Source organism: Ictidomys tridecemlineatus, chromosome 7 (genome assembly GCF_052094955.1).
Source record: "Ictidomys tridecemlineatus isolate mIctTri1 chromosome 7, mIctTri1.hap1, whole genome shotgun sequence".
Lineage (NCBI taxonomy): Eukaryota > Metazoa > Chordata > Mammalia > Rodentia > Sciuridae > Ictidomys > Ictidomys tridecemlineatus.
The window spans coordinates 191,471,504-191,490,453 of NC_135483.1; the positions used below are offsets into that span (position 1 = coordinate 191,471,504).

At 39.7% G+C, this 18,950-nt stretch overlaps 1 protein-coding gene and 1 pseudogene across 15 annotated transcripts in view; one reads left to right on the forward strand and one right to left on the reverse strand.

Annotated features, from left to right (window-relative positions):
* Nucleotides 1-5,275: 5,275 nt before the first annotated feature.
* On the reverse strand, nucleotides 5,276-13,900 carry LOC120883716 (DNA polymerase epsilon subunit 3 pseudogene; annotated as a pseudogene). The gene is made up of 2 exons (XR_013424399.1): nucleotides 13,754-13,900; nucleotides 5,276-8,459 (listed from the first exon to the last, which is right to left on the reverse strand). The product of XR_013424399.1 is annotated as a DNA polymerase epsilon subunit 3 pseudogene (transcript).
* The window catches only part of Dis3l2 (DIS3 like 3'-5' exoribonuclease 2), a 339,632-nt gene continuing 334,569 nt past the window's right edge, over nucleotides 13,888-18,950 (forward strand). For 9 of the 14 annotated variants that reach the window (XR_013424398.1, XM_078018215.1, XM_040268004.2 and 6 more), the window contains exon 1: nucleotides 13,888-14,027. The gene's annotated coding sequence lies outside the window, so the exon portion shown is untranslated. Of the gene's footprint in view, nucleotides 14,028-14,053; nucleotides 14,439-18,950 lie in introns of those variants that run through there. The other 5 variants (XM_040268005.2, XM_040268008.2, XM_040268009.2 and 2 more) reach the window with 2 other exon arrangements.

Consider the following 18,950-nt stretch of genomic DNA (forward strand, 5'->3'; position numbering starts at 1 on the left):
CACACCCTGCAGCCCCTGAGAACCACCCTTTTACTCTTTACTTCTATGGGTTCAACTTATCTAGATTCTAACCTATAAGTAAGATCATGCATTATTTAATTTTTCACACTCAGTTTCTTTCACTTGGCATAATGTCCTTTGAGTTCATTCATGTTATCACAAATGACAGGATTCCATGTTTTTTAAGGCTGCATAGTATTTCACGATAAATCTACTTCATTTAATCTGTTTGTCCTCTGATGGATACCTATGTGGTTTTGTACCTTGGCTACTGTGAGTGGGGCTGCAATAAATACATGAATGCAGGCGTCTCTTTGACATACTGGTTTCTTTTTTTTTTCCTTTCTTTTTTTTTAATACCAACATCATTGTTTTACATATATATATGTAATTTTTATTTATTTATTTATTATTAGTTGTTCAAAACATTACAAAGCTGTTGACATATCATATTTCATACATTTATTTGATTCAAGTGGATTATGAACTCCCATTTTTACTCCGTATACAGATTGCAGAATCACATCGGTTACACATCCACGTTTTTACATACTGCCATACTAGTGTCTGTTGTATCCTGCTACCCTTCCTATCCTCTACTATCCTCCCTGACATACTGGTTTCTTTTCCTTTGAACATATATGCAGATGTGGAATTGCTAGGTCATAAGATAGCTCTATAATTTTTTGAGAGACATCAAAATGTTTTCCGTATTGGCTGTACTAATTTACATTCCCACCAAGTCTTCCTTTTTCTCCGTATCCTTACCAACAGTTATTTCTCATCTTTTTTATAATAATCAACTTAACAGGTATGAGGTTAAAATATCTTATTTTCTTAGATATTTTTTTAGTTGTAGATGGGCATAAATACCTTTATTTTATTTGTTTGTTTGTTTATTTATTTATTTCGTATCAGAGAGTGAACTTAGGGGTACTTGATCACTGAGCCACATTCCAGCACTTTTTTGTATTTTATTTAGAGACAGGGTCTCACTGAATTGCTTAGTGCCTCATCATTGCTGAGGCTGGCCTTGAATTCGAAATTCTCCTGTCTCAGACTCCCCAGCCGCTGGGATTACAGGCGTGCGCCACCATTCCCGGCTTATTTGTTTATTTTTTTGTGGTGCTGAGAATCAAACCCAGTGCTTCATATGTGCTAGGCAAGTGCTCTATCACTGAGCTACAATCCAGCCTTTATTATGGTTTTAATTTGCAACATTATACTTCAACTGAAAGTTTTTACTATCTGGAGTGAAGACTTGGATTGAAAATCTTAATAGAAGTTTGAGTAATCCTCATAAAAAGCAATATACACAAAAGAAAATAAATTCACAGTATCCAGAAGTCAAACATCTGTAGTAATTCTACAAAGGTAATTAAAACAAAAATGAAGTACTACTTTCAATTACTAAAGTAATTTTAAAAAGGCATAATATTCAGTTCTTTAAAAAGTATGGTTTGGGAGCAGCATTAAGCTGGTACAATATGTATTTGGAATAATATATGTACATATATATATGATGTGTATAAATTATCACAAAAATATTGATATCTGGGCTGGGGTTAAGCCTCAGCAGTAGAGCGCTCGCCTAGCAAGTGCAAGGTCCTGGGTTTGATCTTCAGCACCACATAAAAAATAATTAATTAATTAAAGATATTGTGTACAACTGCAACTAAGAAATAAATATTTTAAAAAAATGATATCTTATGACTGACAAATCTCAAGTTAGAATAATCTGTCTATAGATAATATCCAAATGGAGCTTAACTAAATATCTAAAAATATTATTGACCCATTATTTATAATGTTAATAAAACTGAATGTAATTACTGTATAAAACTTACTGGAATTTTATACAATCTTTGAAAACAACAAAATTTTTTTTAATATTTATTTTTCAGTTTTCGGTGGACACAACATCTTTATTTTACTTTTATGTGGTGCTGAGGATCGAACCCAGGGCCCCACACATGCCAGGCAAACTCATTACTGCTTGAGCCACATCCCCAGCCTGAAAACAGCAAAATTTTTTCAAATAATGAAGGTGCAAATTTTAATTCCATGGGTTTTTCATTAGGCACTGTTTATGATAACAAAATTCACAATGTAGGATTCTACATATTTATTTAAATTGGTGCTGTAGAATTTGTTGACATACAGATGTGAAAACTTCAAAGTTTCTGAAGTGAAAAATTAGAAAGGCATCTAGAGTTAAAAGTCACACATCTCAATTTCAAAACTTACTACAAAGCTACAGTCACGACAGGGTGTTACTGGCATAAGGGTAGATTTATAGACAATGGAATTGATCAAGAGCCAGAATAAATACACATTTATCGTTTTCAACAAGGATGCCAAAGCTATTCGATGGGAGAAGAGTCTTTTCAATAAATGGTGCTATACAACTAGATATTTACTTTCAAAAGAGGGAAGTTGGACCCTTAACCTCATGTCATTTACAAAAATTAACTCAAAAGGGATTAAAAATGTAAATATAAGAACTAAAACTTTAAAACGCTCAAGAGAAAACATAGACATGAATATTCATGACTTTGAAGTAAGCAGTTTCTTAGATATGCCATTTAAAATACAAACGACCAAAGAAAACAGATAACCTGGACTTCATTTCATCAAAAGTGAAACTTTTAGTTGGGCACAGTGGCACATGTCTATAATTCTAGGGCTCAAGAGGTTGAGACAGTAAGATTACAAGTTCAAAGCCAGCTTCAGCAAAAAGTGAGGCACCAAGCAACTCAGTGAGACCTTGACTCTCAATAAAATACAAAATAGGGCTGATGATGTGGCTAAATGGTCAAGTCCAATCCAAATGTACTTATGTATCTTCCTCTTTCTCTCTCTCTCTCTCTATCTCTCTCTATCTCTGTACTGGGGATTGAACCCAGGGGTACTTAACCACTGGGGCACATCCCCACCCCTTTTTTGTATTTATTTAGTGACAAGATCTCACTGAGTTGCTTAGAGCCTTGCTAAGTTGAGGCTGGCTTTGAACTCATGATCCTCCTGCCTCAGCCTCCCAAGCCACTAGAATTACAGGCGTGTGCCACCATGCCCAGCTATCTTCCTCTCTTGTTGGTGGAATTACATATCTATTTTTAGTTTCTTCATAATCCAATTTATTATTAAGTTATTTCCAATTAATATTTATAATTTTTAATTTTTTTAGTTTTAGATGGACATAATACCTTTATTTTATTCATTTATTTTTTTATTTGATGCTGAGGATAGAACCCAGTGCCTCACATGTGCTAGGCAAGTGCTCTTCCACTGAGCCACATTCCCAGCCCCAACATTTATAATTTGTGAAAAAAGAAAAATTGAAACTCTAATATGGGGCTGGGGTTGTGGCTCAGTGGTAGAGCACTCGCCTCACATGCACAAGGCCCTGGGTTTGATCCTCAGCACCACGTAAAAAATAAATAAGTGAAATAAAGGTATTGTGTCCAACTATAACTAAAAAATAAATATTAAAAAAAGAAACTCTAATATAAACATGGACAGTTTTGAGATTCATCTTATAAAAGAAAGGATATAAAATAGTTGCATATTCTGCAGCTATGCAACATAAATGTATAATACCAGTAAAAAATAGAATAAAAATGAAAATAAGTATGCAAAGGTAATAAAATCATGCATGAATGTAAATAAATTGAACCTTTTTTGTATGGTAATGTTTATCTTTACAAGTGTCGGAAATGACCACATTTGCCTCACAAATTGAATTGGGGTTTTGTTTGATATTAAAAATGATTGTGACAACATTATTAATGACAGGTGCCCTCTTTATTTTTCAAATCTTTACTGGATACATTTCCCCTCTCTCTTCCTGAAATTTTTCCTTCTCCTAATCTTTACCTGTTGTTCAACCTGAGTTTTATTTTCCTTCTTGTATTATTTTTATCCAAAATTGTTAATTTCTTTTTTTAAAAAAATTAAAACATTTTTGTTAGTTGTAAATGGACACAACACCTTTATTTAGTATTTTTTTTTTAATTTTTTTTGGGATGTTGATGCATCTTTATTTTATTCATTTATTTATTTATTTTTTCACTTTAAACAAGAATGTTTTTTATTTGTACAAAGCATTATAATCTTTAAAACAGTCTTCATTTACCAATAATCTTTCCATTGTATTCATTTAACAAATTAATGGTTAAACTATACCATACTACCTTGTCAAATCCCAAGCACTCAACTGAGACCAAAAAATGCTTTGAAGCACTTTGAATGGAAAGAGAAAAGGCTAAGAAAGGACAACAGAGATATTTTAGAAGAAGTTAGGGGAATTTTTTTGGTGGGGGTGGGAGATTAAATTCATGAGCACCATCAGATTTCCCTTAAGGTTCAGAGTTTATCAAAGAAAAATATTAAGATATGAAATTAGAACTAAGAAATATAAGAAACCTGCACTTTGGGATATTAAGCAGGTAATCAGAATTCCTAGATTGTGGATGAAGTTAAGTGAAAAAGGGAAAGAAAGTAGAGAAGAGTCAGAAGAGATAGAAAAAGGGGAAAAAGATGTGCCTAGAGGGAATTAAGTCTGAAATTCATAATGAATTAAAGAATGAAAAGACCAAGACACAGTCTGGGAGATGAAGTATAAAAAGAGAAAGCCTGGGGGGCTCTGCACCTTCTAGGAGGTGACATTAAATACTAACGCTGTATGGTAGTACATAGTGAGGGACGTCTAACACTATGCCATCTGTTTTAAATAAGTAAGACACTGGCATCCCTGCTGGACTAACTCCAATCAATACTAATTTAAAAGCATATGTCCCCAGAGTGTAGCCATTCTATAGGCTGTATGTCTATAAGCAATCTAAAAGGACTGAAAGCCAAGTGGGATTAGAGGAAATGAAACTCAAATTAATGCAACTGTCAAGTGATGAGATTACAGAGTTCATTATTCTCCCATAGCCTTTTAGTAGTTTTTTTTTTTAAAGCTAAACCATTCTGATCATTCTTAATAAGGCACTATTGCCAAATACTGTTACAAACAGACTGACCAATTTTTCCTGAGCCTTGACTGCCTCTGTAATTTGGAACATGGCAGGCAGCATGGAAGTTATTACTTTTGTGGAGAGGCAAAGAGACTTGGGATCAAAAACTACCTAGCCGTACATGTAAGTAAACAAGATATATTAATTCGACAAATTAGCCATTCAGAATCCCTTAAAAAAAAGTCATAACCTTCAGACTGATTAAGCAAAACAGAATTCTGTCACTCAGATGCTCTGAGTCTGGAAAGCGCTGGTTTTGATAATTCTAGTCAGTTTTTATTTTGATCTTCTCAGGCAAACATCAAACTTTGCCTGCTCTGCTCAGCAGGGAAAAGCTTTGCATGAACATGTTCCACATTTCAGTGTGGTAGCTTCCACAGTGCCATGGCCTACCCTCCCTATTCAATTGTCTAAGTCCTCTTCTTCGTTCTGTTCTTCTTCTTCCAGGCTTTCCTCATCTTCTTCATTGTCCTCATCCCTGCTCCTGTCTTGCTCTTCTGAGTCTGTTTTTTTGTCTTTGTCCTTCTTCTTTTGCTCTGAAGCTTCCTTCTTACCTTTCTGTTCCCGCCTATAAGCTTCCAGAGCTTCTTTTAAGGGGTAATGAACCGCTGGAACTCCATCTCTTCCATGGCTGAGAGCACATCACTGGCATTGAGCGTCTTGCGTTTCCCTTTCATTGCAAAGTTGTTGGCACAGCTTGTGGCATACAGCACGAAGACACTGGCGGTGCAGGAGATGGCGCTCTGGGCCTCCTTGGAGATGTTGACACCTTCCGGGAGCGCCTCTTTAATGATCCTGGTGATGACAGCACTGGGCAGGTTTAAGTCCTCTGGCCTCTCCGCCATTGCCATCTGCCACACCCGGGCAGAAGCTGCTTTAGCCTCAGGCCTCTTCTTCAGGCCTATTCATTTATTTAAATGTGGTGCTGAGAATCGAACCCCAGGGCCTCACACATGCTAGGCAAGTGCTCTACCATCAAGTCACAACCCCAGTCCCTTCATTTCTTATAATGTTCTAAAGTTTTTAGGTTTTAACTTTGAATAATATTTCTTAATAATGTGAAATTTTCATATTTACGCAGTTCTTTGAATTTTGTTTTATTCTTTAGAATTTTTAATTTATTGTATTAGTTGTTTATAAATATCACATTTTTTTATCTCAGTTTTGTATGCTAAACATTCGCTTTTCTAATTTATTTCATTTCATGCTTATTACTTTTCTATTTTAAACTTTATATATATATTTAATTTAGGTATCGATCTCATTATTTTTCTCTTTTTCTTTCTTTTACCATATAGTAAAAGATAAAAGTTCCTCTGATTCAGCTTGTCTGTATACTTGGTGTATATATGTGTGTGTGTGTGTGTGTGTGTGTGTGTGTGTGTGTGTGTGTATTCTTTTGAGTAATGTCTCCATATTCAGTGTGGCCTCTTCAACTCCACTGTTCCATCACACATATTTCTCCCATTTCTGCCTGGTCATATGTGGATACGTGGTACATTGGCTTTCTCTCCAGTTTTTGTATTGTGGTCTGAGAAAGAATGTGTAAAATTCCTATTAATTTCTGTGAAAGCTTAAAGTACACTCTAGAAAGCTATTTCCTAATTTGTCCTCTTTGGAGCGATTCTCCAATCACCTCCTTTCTTAGAAGAAATTAAGGTCTGTGAGGTACAAGAACTTGCTGATGGTCCCTCAGCGGAGCTGGGGCAGAGCCAGTGTTCAGAACCAATGAATGGAGTACTGTTGGGAATTTTTGTCAACATGTTCCAACAGCGCTCTTCTTCTGCTGGTGTTTGTTTTGTTGACAATCTACAGAGCATGATTAATAGGTCAAAGAGCATGTTTCCTGAGGCTCCTGCAGCCTCACTGCTGCACAAAGCATCAGACTGACCTGCTATCCCTGGTCCTCTTTTTGGCTTTGGCTGAAGGAGGGATTCTCCCCTAGAGGGCTGGCCTTCCACGCAAATTGACCCTGAGTGGGTCCTCCCACTGAGGTTCTGGGCAAGCCTAGGTGTGCTGGAATCCTGGGATGAACATAACTTTAGTCAAGCTGGGACATGCTTTTGCTTTTGTGGAAGTATGATTTATCTGAGCCAGGTTTTAAAATCCTTCTCTTTTTTCTTTAAGTGTGTTTTTTATAAGATGCATAGATGGGGATTTTGTCTTTTTAATTCAGTCTATGATTCTGTTTTTTAAATAGGAGAATTTAGTCCATTTATATGTAATCTTATAATTATTATAATTGTGTTATCCGGTATTTTTCTCAGTTAATAAAATTCTTTGTTTTCTCTCTAACATAAGATTTCTGTTGGATGCTGTGTTTTTAAAATTATTTAAGTGAGATAAAATATAATGCTTTTGAACAGCTCAATTTCTTAGCATTTTACTGTGCTTCCCTTAACAAAAAACATCCTGTGCTTGTTTTTCATATCTATTCAAACTAACAGCATTTTTTCTTTCTTATACATAAATTTAGAATTCTTTTGGTTATTTACTCATCTTCTCCAAGTCCTCTTTATTCAAATCTTCTTGGTTTTGTTTTGTTATTCAGGAAACTTGTCTCTCCAGTGAAATATTTTAAAATATGATTATCACATTTTATGACAGCCACACTTTGCATCCTGGCTTTTCAGTCCAGATGTACATATCTGTGGAAATACCAGGCTACACTGCATAAGAGTAACTTTTCTCCCTACACACCTGTCACTGAAACTGTCACCCCCTTCCACGCCTACATGTCCACACATTCAGTCCCTCATGAAGACAAAGACCTGATAGTCACATTTCTCCTGGGTGAGTGTGTTTCCCTGGCTCAGCTGACTGATTCCAGTTCTCTCCAGAATTCTAAAATGCCAAGTCAGTCAGTCAATGTTGAGTGCTGAAAAGGGAGAAACAGACTCATTCGTCATTGATATCTCCTCTAGCCAACATTCCAACACACATGTGTGCTTGCATGCACACATATATATGCACACGTATAGCACGTGGCTCCTGCGGGGGAGGGTTGATGTGGAAAAAACTGGGACCCTATTAATATAAGAGAGTGCCAAAAGAGGTTTGGTAGGCACTAAGTTCCTACTACTGGGGAGGAATAGAAGCTGCCCTTTGGGTAAGACCACCATCTAGAAGGTGCATAGTCATTTTACATTCCTAAGAGTGACTACCATTTAGGATAACTTATTAAATGATAATTATGTATTTATTATGTGCCAGGTGCTGTTCTAAGGGCTTTACCTGTACTAACTAAAAATTAAATCTCTTACCAACCTTATCAGGTGCTACTTTAATCATCCACCTTCTACTGGCAAGAAAAACAGAGGCTCAGAAAAGTTGAGTTAATTTGTCCAAGGTCACGTAGTGAGTTGCTTGGAGAGCTGGATTTAATTCAGCAGTCTGGCTCCCCATTTTTGTTAAACTAGTTTCATGTGAAGCTGGTATCTGGCAGGTGGCAAAGTACAAAGAAAAATTAAATGTTATTCTATAAAGACATACGTCTGCAGAGAATTTCCCAACAAAACAAAGGTACAACACTTTGGGTTTTGTGAATTAAATGCAATTCTTTTCTCTTTAAAAGGGCAAAATTATCACATGTCACTTGCAACTGGTGAGATATGTCTGTGATTAAGAGGCCATTCAAAACCAGAAAAACTATGTAAGGTAGAGAAAAGAGAAAGATGAAATATGATGGCAAGAGTATTAAAATTAAAATAAATTTAAAGCTAAAAATGTGGAAATAAAATTTTAGAAAGAATAGGTCGATGTTGTGAGAACATTTTCTAAAACCCATATTTAATGTGGCATATGTAAATGGGATGTGGTGGCCGACACTTTTAGTTCCAACCACTTCGGTGGCTGAGGCAGGAGGACCACAAGTTCAAGGCCAGCCTGAGCAACTTAGCAAGACCGGGTGTCAAAATAAAAAGGGGAGGGGATATAGCTCAGTGGTAAAACCTCCTGGGTTCAATCCCCAGTACCTAAAACACACACACACACACACACACACACACACACACACACACACACACTCTCTCTCTCTCTCTCTCTCTCTCTCTCTCCCACACACACACACACACACACACACACACACACACATACACACGGTAACTTATGTGAAATTAAAAAAAAAAGGAATGAACGAGGAAAGCCTAGAAAAAATAAATTAAACCTAAAAACTTAAGAATAGTGCAATGTGTTGAAAAAATTATGATGCTATCAACTTAATAGTTAAAAAGTATTTAAAAAGATGAAATTTTAATTAGGTGCTGGAAGATAAAAGATAAACAAAGGGTAAAAGTCTAAGACCTAAGAGGACCAAAAATGAAAAGGGAATGAATGTACTATAGTAGGATTTAGACATTAAAAGAGAAAAAATATCAGAAAAAAGGAAAAGAAAATGTATTTATTTAGCTTTGAGTAAAGCCAGAACAAAATCGGACTATAATCAGATGCCTGCCAGTTGGAAGCAGTTGAGTAGGCGGGTCTAATTGCTGAAACCAAGGAGGCCAGACCCCTCCATGTGGTGATGAGACACTTTTACTGCTCCCCCACAGCACCCTAGGCCCGTGGCACTCTCATGCCATGCAGGTGAAGACCAGGCTCCTGGCACCTTTTGGAATCCCACAGCTAAGCTGAAGGCCGGCCCACCTTCCATGAGCTGGTTTCTCCCAAAGTTGTACCTGGGCCCGCTAACACTAGTTCACTTTGGTTCTTGGAATGTGTTCAATTCTTAGTTTCTTTACCCTACTTCATTGTCCTTTCATTATCATTTACTTCCTTTATAATGTAATTAGCATGTGACAGGCAATTAAATCATGCTGTTGAATGAATTCATTCCTCTTATCTCCTTAAGCTTTGAAGTTCTTGTAATCTTTCATTTGGTCATTATACTCTTTCACAAGCACCCCACCTTTATCATCTTGGTTCATCTTTAAGGTTGCAACACTTTTCATTGATTCTGAGGTGCTTCTTTCACTGTTATTGGTGGTGGTGGAATTGGGTGGGGGAATTAGACAATCTATAGGATTTGCTCACAGCTGGATTGGTGGGTGAGGGTGGGGAGGGAAAGTGTAGTCAAGGAAACTCCTCCACACCTGCTTTTGTGACTGGGTGGATGTTGGAAGGCTAGGTTGCAGGTGGTGGTGACTGGAATCACGGTCAGGCTGGAGTCCTCTTGGGGCAACAATAGCTATCTATAACTCCTAAACTCCTGGGAAGATAGGCTTTATAACAGGCTTATGGACTGAATGTTTATGTCACCCCCAATACTTGTTCAAAACCTACTCCCAGTGTGAGGGGAGGCGGGGCCTTTGGGAGATAATTGGGTCATGAGGGTGGAACCCTCAAGAATGGGATTAGTGTTTTTACGAGAAGTTGGAGAGCCAGCTCACCCTCCTCCTGTTATGTCAGGACATGATAAGAACAGGAAGTAGACCGTGATTAGACAATGAATCTATCTGTGTCTTGATCTTGGACTTCCCAGCCTGTGGAACTGTGAGAATTAAATTTTTCTTTAAGCTCCTCCCAGTCTGTGGTAATTGGTTACAGCGCTCCACACTAAGACTTAAAGTCCCTCCCAAAGCCAAACTGAACTCTTCTGGGGACTGCAGATGTGCCAACAGGGGATGGGAATCTGGTCCTACTCATAGCCTTCAAAGCATTTTGCATCATTTACTCGTCATCCATCATCCAGAGACCAAAGTCAGGCAAAGCAGAGTTCCTCTATGATCCCCTGCAGTTCTCTAAAAATATTCCCTTCATAATAAGTGAAAGGCCAAGGTTCATCGTCGGAGATTAAAATGCACACACACAGATAGCAGTGACAAAGATGAAGCACTTTACCGCAAGCTGGTGCTAGCTTATATAGAAAGTGAGAGACAGTTATCTTAAACCAGGAAGCTCCCGGGGCCAACCATAGTAAAGGTCAGGTCATCACCTACGGTGCACGAACGTCTGCCCTGCATAAGATTCATGGGGGGCACGAACTGTCCAGGAGCTCGGAAGATGGGAGGACCAATTAGAGAATTTTCAAAACAACTTGTTATCTGCCCACTGGCAATTTGCCTACCGCCTTGTCTGAAAGGCCCGGGGAGTTTTCAGGGAGACTCTCAACAATAAGTATATACTTTCAACCCTTGAGAAACCACTGAAAACTCTTAGAACCTCAGCCAAATGGCACCTAAGGACAAACCTTGACCTTTCAACAGAATACAGCCCTTTGGAGTGGATGATGCATTTGAGGCTTCCAGGGGCCTGCAAGATAGAATTCATCAACTTCATGTATTTGGGTCTTCTCTTTTCTATATCATGAGTTGATTTTGTCCCTTTTGTTCACAAAACAATTAATCTGGGCTGGGGATGTGGCTCAAGTGGTAGCGCGCTCGCCTGGCATGCGTGCAGCCCAGGTTCGATCCTCAGCACCACATACAAACAAAGATGTTGTGTCTGCTGAAAACTAAAAAAAAGATACATATATATATATAAATATATATAATTCCCTCTCTCTCTCTCTCTTAAAAAAAATTAAGCTTCCATTTTCAAATTATAACTACTTTCCCATTTTAAACTTTGCTGGTATTACATCTGGGTTCCTGCTATAGATCAAATGCTTGTGTCCCCCCAAATTCCTATGCTGAAATCCTAACTCCTCAAAGTAATGATACCAGGAGGTGGGATCTTTGGTAAGTTTTTAGGTCCTGAGAACAAAGACCTCATGAATGGGATTAGTCCTTTTATAAAAGAGACTCTACTGTCATGTGAGGACACAGAAAGCAGATAGCCATCTATGAACAAGGAAGTGGGTCCATGCCAGACATTGAATCCAGGCCTTCAGAACTGTGAGAAACAGATGTTTGTTGCTCATAAGCCATTCAGTCTATGGTATTCTGTTATAGCAGTATGAGTGAACTAAACCCCCTTGACTGTTATACATTTTGAATTTCTTGGTTTACTTCCACAGATAACTAGTCAAATTCATTGAGGATAGATTAACAATTTCTCAGAATAAAACATTATTTTAATTTTGGGGGGAAGAGAGTTTAATTGTAATACTTGTTTCTTCTAATTTTTTTTTGTGTGTAGTTGAAGATGGAAAGTATGCCTTTATTTTATTTGTGTACTTTTATGTGGTGCCGAGGATGGATCCCAATGCCTCCCACATGCAAGGCAAGCACTCTGCCACTGAGCTACAGCCCCAGCCTGTAGTACTTGTTTTAATGGAAACGCACTGAAGTTATGGACTAGAGGTAGACTTGCAGGGCAAGTCTATTATCCTATGTTATAATTTAGATATGTGGTGTCCCCCAAAAGCTCATATTTGAGAAAATGCAAGAACATTTAGAGGTGAATAATGAAATTCTGGAACTGATATGGATTAACTGGGTGGTAACTGTAGGCAGATAGGGTGTGGCTGGAGTAGGTAAATCACTGGGGGCGTGCCTTTGGGAATAAATCTTTTGTCCTTTGTGAGTGGAGCCTGCCCTCTTCTTCCTGGTTTCCTTGTTCTGAGCTGCTTCTCTCTGCCATTCCCTTCCACCATGATGTTCTGCCTCAGGACTATGGAGTCAGCTGACTTTGGACTGAACCTCTGAAATTGTGAGCTAAAATAAACTTTTCCTCTAAGTTGTTCTGGTTAGGTCTTTCAGTTACAGCAATGCAAAAGCGGACTTAAACACCCCAGGTTCTTCTTTTAGTCCACTAGAGGAAGCGGGGCTCATTGCACTGGAGGGCTCAGGGATATGTCCACCCCAGCCTGTAGCCTTCACACTGGCTGACATCATACTCTCTGCCAGATGTCAAAATGAGATCGGCCTTGTTGAACTATCTGGTGTGGTCTTTGCTCTTGTCCTTGCACTACTACTTCTGCTTCTTTTTCTGATTTATGAGGCTTCATTTTCCATGTCTAGTCGTGAAATCCAGATTTCACTGTTTCAGTCTTTTGTTCTCTTCCTCTTCTGGATATTCTCATTCCTGTCTCCATTGGCCCCTCCCAACCCTTGCCTCCTGCCCTGTTGGGCTTCTTTCATCTTATCCAGTTTGAATAGACAAGTTTTGCCTACACACAGTTTGGCTGAAGGCTCTGGAAGGATCTGTGAGAATGTTAAAACCCAAAGGATCCATGGGTTTATTCTTTAAACATACTGAGGCCTATGTGTGTTGCAGGCGTTGAAGATGCAAGGTTAAACACTTTTTCATCTTCAAAGAGCTCATGTGATTTAATAGGGAATCCTGAAATTTGCTTACAAAACAACAGTGCTTTTTAAAACATTAAGAAATCCAGGCACAATTTTAACGTTTCTTATGGAGAATATATGGCAATGTTTTTTTTTCACCATACAGATGCAAGTCATCTTCTGCTTCGATATTGATTTCCTGAATTTAGATTTTTCTATGATCACTTGATCCCCACAGCATTTGACAATGGTGACCAACTGCTCAGTGACATTCTTTCATTCCCTGATTGTGTAAAGGGAAATGAGGGTCAATACACAAAAGATCCAGAAGCAACACTATTAATGGCGCCATGGCCATTCTAGGGTAAGGGCCACACCTGAGTTGTCCACCTCTGTACCCACAGTGCCAGTACTGCACGCAGCCCTGAGCAGGTGTCCAATAAAGTAGCGTTGGGTGAATGGAAGGATAACTAACAGCTCCTGCTGGATGACACCCTGCTGGGTGGTGCACAGCCCCGAGGGCCGGGGCCAGGCCGCGCCCGTCGGGGGAAGGGGGGGCCCTACCGGGCAGGAAGGCGTGTCAGGGACCGCCTTTACTGGATCCGCCAGCGACAGCGAGTCGTCCCGGTGGGGCGAGGCCAGAGAAGCGGTGGCGGCCTCTCTCCCACCCCTTCGCCCGCAGCAGCAGAGCGCCGGCCCACCAACTCCACCGCCCGCGCGCGCCGCTCTTGGCTCCACCCGGCTGCTGTCGCGCTCTAGAGCGCGCGCCCGTGACCCGGAAGAGCATTCTCCTTAGCAACTGCGGGACCGCCGCGGCGCCGGCCTCCGGGGAGCAACGGTGAGGCCCTCCCCCTCCCTCTGCACGCAGCCCCGGCGCCACCTGGGCAGGCCTCCCGGGGCGCCTCGACGCTTCGCCCCGCACCTGAGGCGGCGGCTCGGGGCAAGCGTCCTACGCCTCCGGCGGCTTTCCCCGGCCCCGGCGGCGTTCCGGCCACCCACGCCCCCAGCCCCTGGTGCGGGGCCGGGCGGGTGCTCCCGTGGAGTCCAGTGCGGTGCGCTGGGAGGGAGACCCAGTGGAGCTTGTAGCCCTGAGAGGCCGCGTTCTCCCGGGTCCCACGAAGAGTCGGGGGACCTGCAGGGCCGCGGCGCCCGGGAGTCCGGAGCTGCGGCCCTCCGCGGCGGTGCACTGGCACGTCGTGAATTGTCCTCCTCGAGGGAATTAGCTTCCCAGTGTGAGCGGGGTGTTCAGGTCAGTAGCCTGTAGCTTAGACTGTGGATCCCGGTTTTCTGCCGGAGGAACCAGACCTGGGGCTGACGAGTTGCCAGAGTGAAGTGGGGCAGTGGTGTTTACGGCCCGGGTAGTCGCTGGAGAGAAGCCGCGGCCCGGACCTCCCTTCAGAGTTTGAATGAGTGGCATAGGAACATTGTTGATACCGACTTTATACTTAAATATGATGATGATGATGATGGAGCGAAGACAGACATGTGAACAGGCTTGGGAATGGCATTATTTAAGAATAAAGTGCAGAAGTTTACATACCCAAATCCACCATTCAGAACTTATGATTCCAGTTCAATAAGCATTTACTAAGCACCTACAGCATTATATGTACTCGAAAGGATTTAAAAGAAAGAGGACAGCACACTTTAAATCATTAGGAAAGCAATGAGATATCATTTGTGTAAATGCAAAAATATGTAGGTCAGGGTGGGGAAATCAATGTGGATTGGGCCTTTCAGGAATAGGATGATAGGTTAAATGAGTCTTGGTTTGTCTCTAAAGTATAGATAGAATTGTGTATGTATATACACACACATACACACATACTGGAAATTGAACCTGAGGCATCCTAGCACTGAGATTATCCTCAGTCCTCCCCACCCCCCTTTAAGTATTTTATTTTTTAGTTGTAGTTTGACACAATGCCTTTATTTAATTTATTTATTTTTAGGTGGTGCTGTACCACTGAGCCACAACTGCAGCCTCATCCCCAGTTCTTTTTATTTTATTTTTGTTTATTTTGAGACAAATGTCTTGCCAGGTTGCCCAGGCTGGCCAGGAACTTGGAATCCTCCTGCCTCGGCCTATATAGTTGCTAGGTTTGCAGGTGTGTACCATTGTGTTGGGGTAGTTAGGGAATGCTAAGTAATTTCTTTCCTTATGTTCTTTAGGGTTTTGGAAATAGTTCAGTGTGGCATTTTGAAGTCCTAATTTAATCATCTAAGGTCATTTGATTTTGGGTTTATTTTACTCTTCTTACAAGTCTCTCTGGCATTTTTCCTGAGTGAGATCGAAAACAATGACGCTACAGCAGGGGACTTTGCTCCTTAGAGTTTATTTGCTTTTGTAGTTGGTCTTGCATTTATATGAAACACAATAGTTTAGGTAGAATTATTTAGTTTTTGTTATTTTATATATTTTTAGTTGTAGTTGGACACCTTTAGTTTTATTTCTTCATTTTTATGTTGTGCTGAGGATGGAACCCAGGTCCTCGCACCCGCTAGGTGAGCACTCCACCGCTACTTCTGAGTCTTGGGAAATTCTGCTCTGTTAGTTCCTGGGTGTTTCCTATGTAGCAAACGTGTTGTTTCAAAACACGAAACAACAGTTTTGTGATATACAAAACAGCATTTACTCAACAACCAGTAACTTTATCTATGTTGTGCCTGGGTGTGTATTTAGCTTATCAGTCTTTGTTGGTCAGCATTTGCCTTGAGACATAGTAGGGCTAGAACAACTTAGAGGCATCTGAACTAACACTCCTTTTTAAAGTTTAATAGGAATTTTAGACTCATTTTCTTTGGGGATCTACCAAAGATTTTTGTTACTTTCTTATAGATAGTGTTCATTTATTAACTTATTCAACAAATATTTAAGTGCTTACTTGGTATCAGGCATGTGCTTGGCCTTGGGAGATGGGGAAAGGTGAATGTATACATGGTCCCTGTCCTCAGCAGATGGTAATCAGGGAATCACACAAATGTTAAACTATAGCTGTGACAGGTGTTTTGGCATCTGAACTGAGAACTGCAGGATGCACAGGAAAGGAAATGTTCTGGTGAGAGCAATTAGGAGGGCAGAGACCCTCTGATGGCAGGGTCCATGGAGAGGACCAGGGACTTAAGGTACATCTCTGTATCTCTGGAGGAATATGGCAGAATTTCGTGGGGGAGAGGACCAGAGAGGTGGGCAGGGACCAGATGGTGGTGGACATTGTATGTAGAGATTCTCTTTATCCTCGGAGTAGAGAGAAGCCTCTGTAAAGGGTTTTACTTAGGGACTTAGGCTGGATTTCTCATGGGGATGACACAATTAGATTGTGTTTGAATAGCCTGCTTTGTATTTCTCCCACTGGTTGGTGTTTTGTCTTCTCATCCCTCAACAACAAATCCCTTTGCTTTATTACAGATGGAGAAGCCTCAATGTTTCACTATTAAGATGTGCTCAATTTTTTAATTTTTAATTGAGAGAAAAAGAGTTTTAGGGATTAAGACTGGTCATTAGGAGTTAGTTGATTTGAAATACTTTTTCATCATAACTACTAAGGCACTAATTTCAGTGACTCTTTTTAAAAAAATCATCTAATTTAAAACTTATGGTCTTAAACATTTTTTTAGTGGTAGTTCAGTGGTGCTAACTATATTGTTATGTAACAGGTCTCTAGAACTTTCATGTAAAATTGAAACTCCATTCCCATCAAACAGTTCACCATCCCCCACTCCCCAGTCCCTGGCAACCACCATTCTACTTTGTGTTGCCATGATTTTGACAAATTTAGATATTTCATGTAAGTGGAATCATATAAGACATATTCATTTTTACCTTCATGCTTTTCCCCTAGTATATCCTTGCCTTTCCCATCAGTCAATTCAATCCTACCAATTTTTAAAGACCCAGATTTTCTCCCTTGTCTTTTGATCTCATATTCCTAGAGCCAGAGTGGAAGAGGCTATAGATATCATCTTGTCTAACCCTCTTTTGTTCTGTCTGAGACAATAGAGGCCCGTGCTTTGCCAAAGGAGAGACATCTAATCAGTCAGAACAGAGTTGGGATGAGCTCTCTGGTCTTTCACCCTTCGACGATGGTATCTTTTTTGGTTTGGCTACTTATTGGTGGTTTAATACTCTGTTCTTTAGTTACACCAGAAGCATCCTGAGGTACAGAATGGTTATCTGTATCCCTGTAGCATTTTACTGAGGTATATTAAAATGCTGTGTATGTTAGCTTCGGATAACAAGTATCTGAGATAATAAAAATATAAAGAAAAATGATTTATTTTCTCTTATAGTTTTAGAGGTTCAGTCTGTGATGAGTTGACCCTGTTGCTTTGGGCCTGTGGTGACATATCATGTGGGAGCACATGGCTGAGCAGAACCACTCACCATATAGCTGGGAAGTGAAAGAAAGAATTCTGAGGAAGGACACAGGGTGACACCCAGTGACCTAAAGACCTCCCAGTAGGCGCCACCTCTTAAAGATTCCATCACTGCCCAGTAGTGCCCTGGGCTGGGAACTAAGTCTTTAACACATTGATCTTTGAGAGACACTCACTTATTCAGGCCACAGCAGAAACTCAAGGAATATTTGTTGGTTACTTGATTGATTTCAGGGATTTTATTGATTAAAAGGTGGCCCTGTGTGAAGTTTTGAACTTCTTTGGTTATCGTAATCAAATTTACATTGTTCTTTCTGCAATTGAGTAATTCTTTCCCTTTTGTAGTTAAGCTCTTTCACCTTTTCCTAGGGCCTTCTACAGTGCATATGATTGCCCATGACACATCGAGTTGGGTTCCCCTGAAAATTTTGATGATACTCTACTGAAAGAGCTATCAAATGAAAAAATTAATGCATTAAGCTTTTTAGGTTAGTTGATTTATTTACAAGCAAAAGTTTATCCTTCTGAGTTTTGTTGCTGCTAAATGTTTTTTTTTAATATTTATTTTTTAGGTGTAGTTGGATATAATACTTGTATTTTATTTATTTATTTTTATGTGGTGCTGAGGATTGAACCCAGGGCCTTACACATGCTAGATAAGCACTCTATCACTGAGCCACAATCCCAGCCTAAGCTCCTAAATGTTTTTGAATTATATTTGTACTATAGTTTATAGTGCTTATCTCAGAATGTCTGTAGAACCAGCTGAATTTAGGTATTGTACTTGGAATGATTCTGAGATGAGCCAATATTCTAAGTTCAAAAAAGTATAACAACATTTTTTTTTGTGTGTGTGTGTGTGAGGAAGATTTATAAGCTTTATTTATTTCAGACTTTGGTTTCTCATAGTATTATATGACCAGTCTTCTAGAATGTAGTTTCTAGAAAACCTTTTTATTTCAACCTCTAAAAAGTTATTTTTTGTTTTTAAATAAGTAGCTGTGGGCACAGGGACAAACGAAACTGAGAATAAGTCAGTGGATCCCTCTGAGGTCCAAATGTGTGGGCCATTATTGGTGATGTCAGAGAGGTGGAGACTTGGCCAGAGTTTTTGTTATCTTTATTAGACGAGGATAGTTGTGGATCCGCACAAGATGTTTTTTGTCATGTAACATGAAGCAAAATGGTTTGACAAGGACTTTTCAGGTTGAGAGCATTTTATTTGCAGCCCTAGCAAGAACTTGATGTCCCAGAGCTGCTATTATATGACTAGCTATATTGAAGCTAGAATCGGTCAAGTTAATCAATTGTTAGTCCAACTACTTTGGGTTCCTTTCTTGGCTCCCAATAACTGGCTGGCTCTGGGCTGCACTAATGGTGGCAG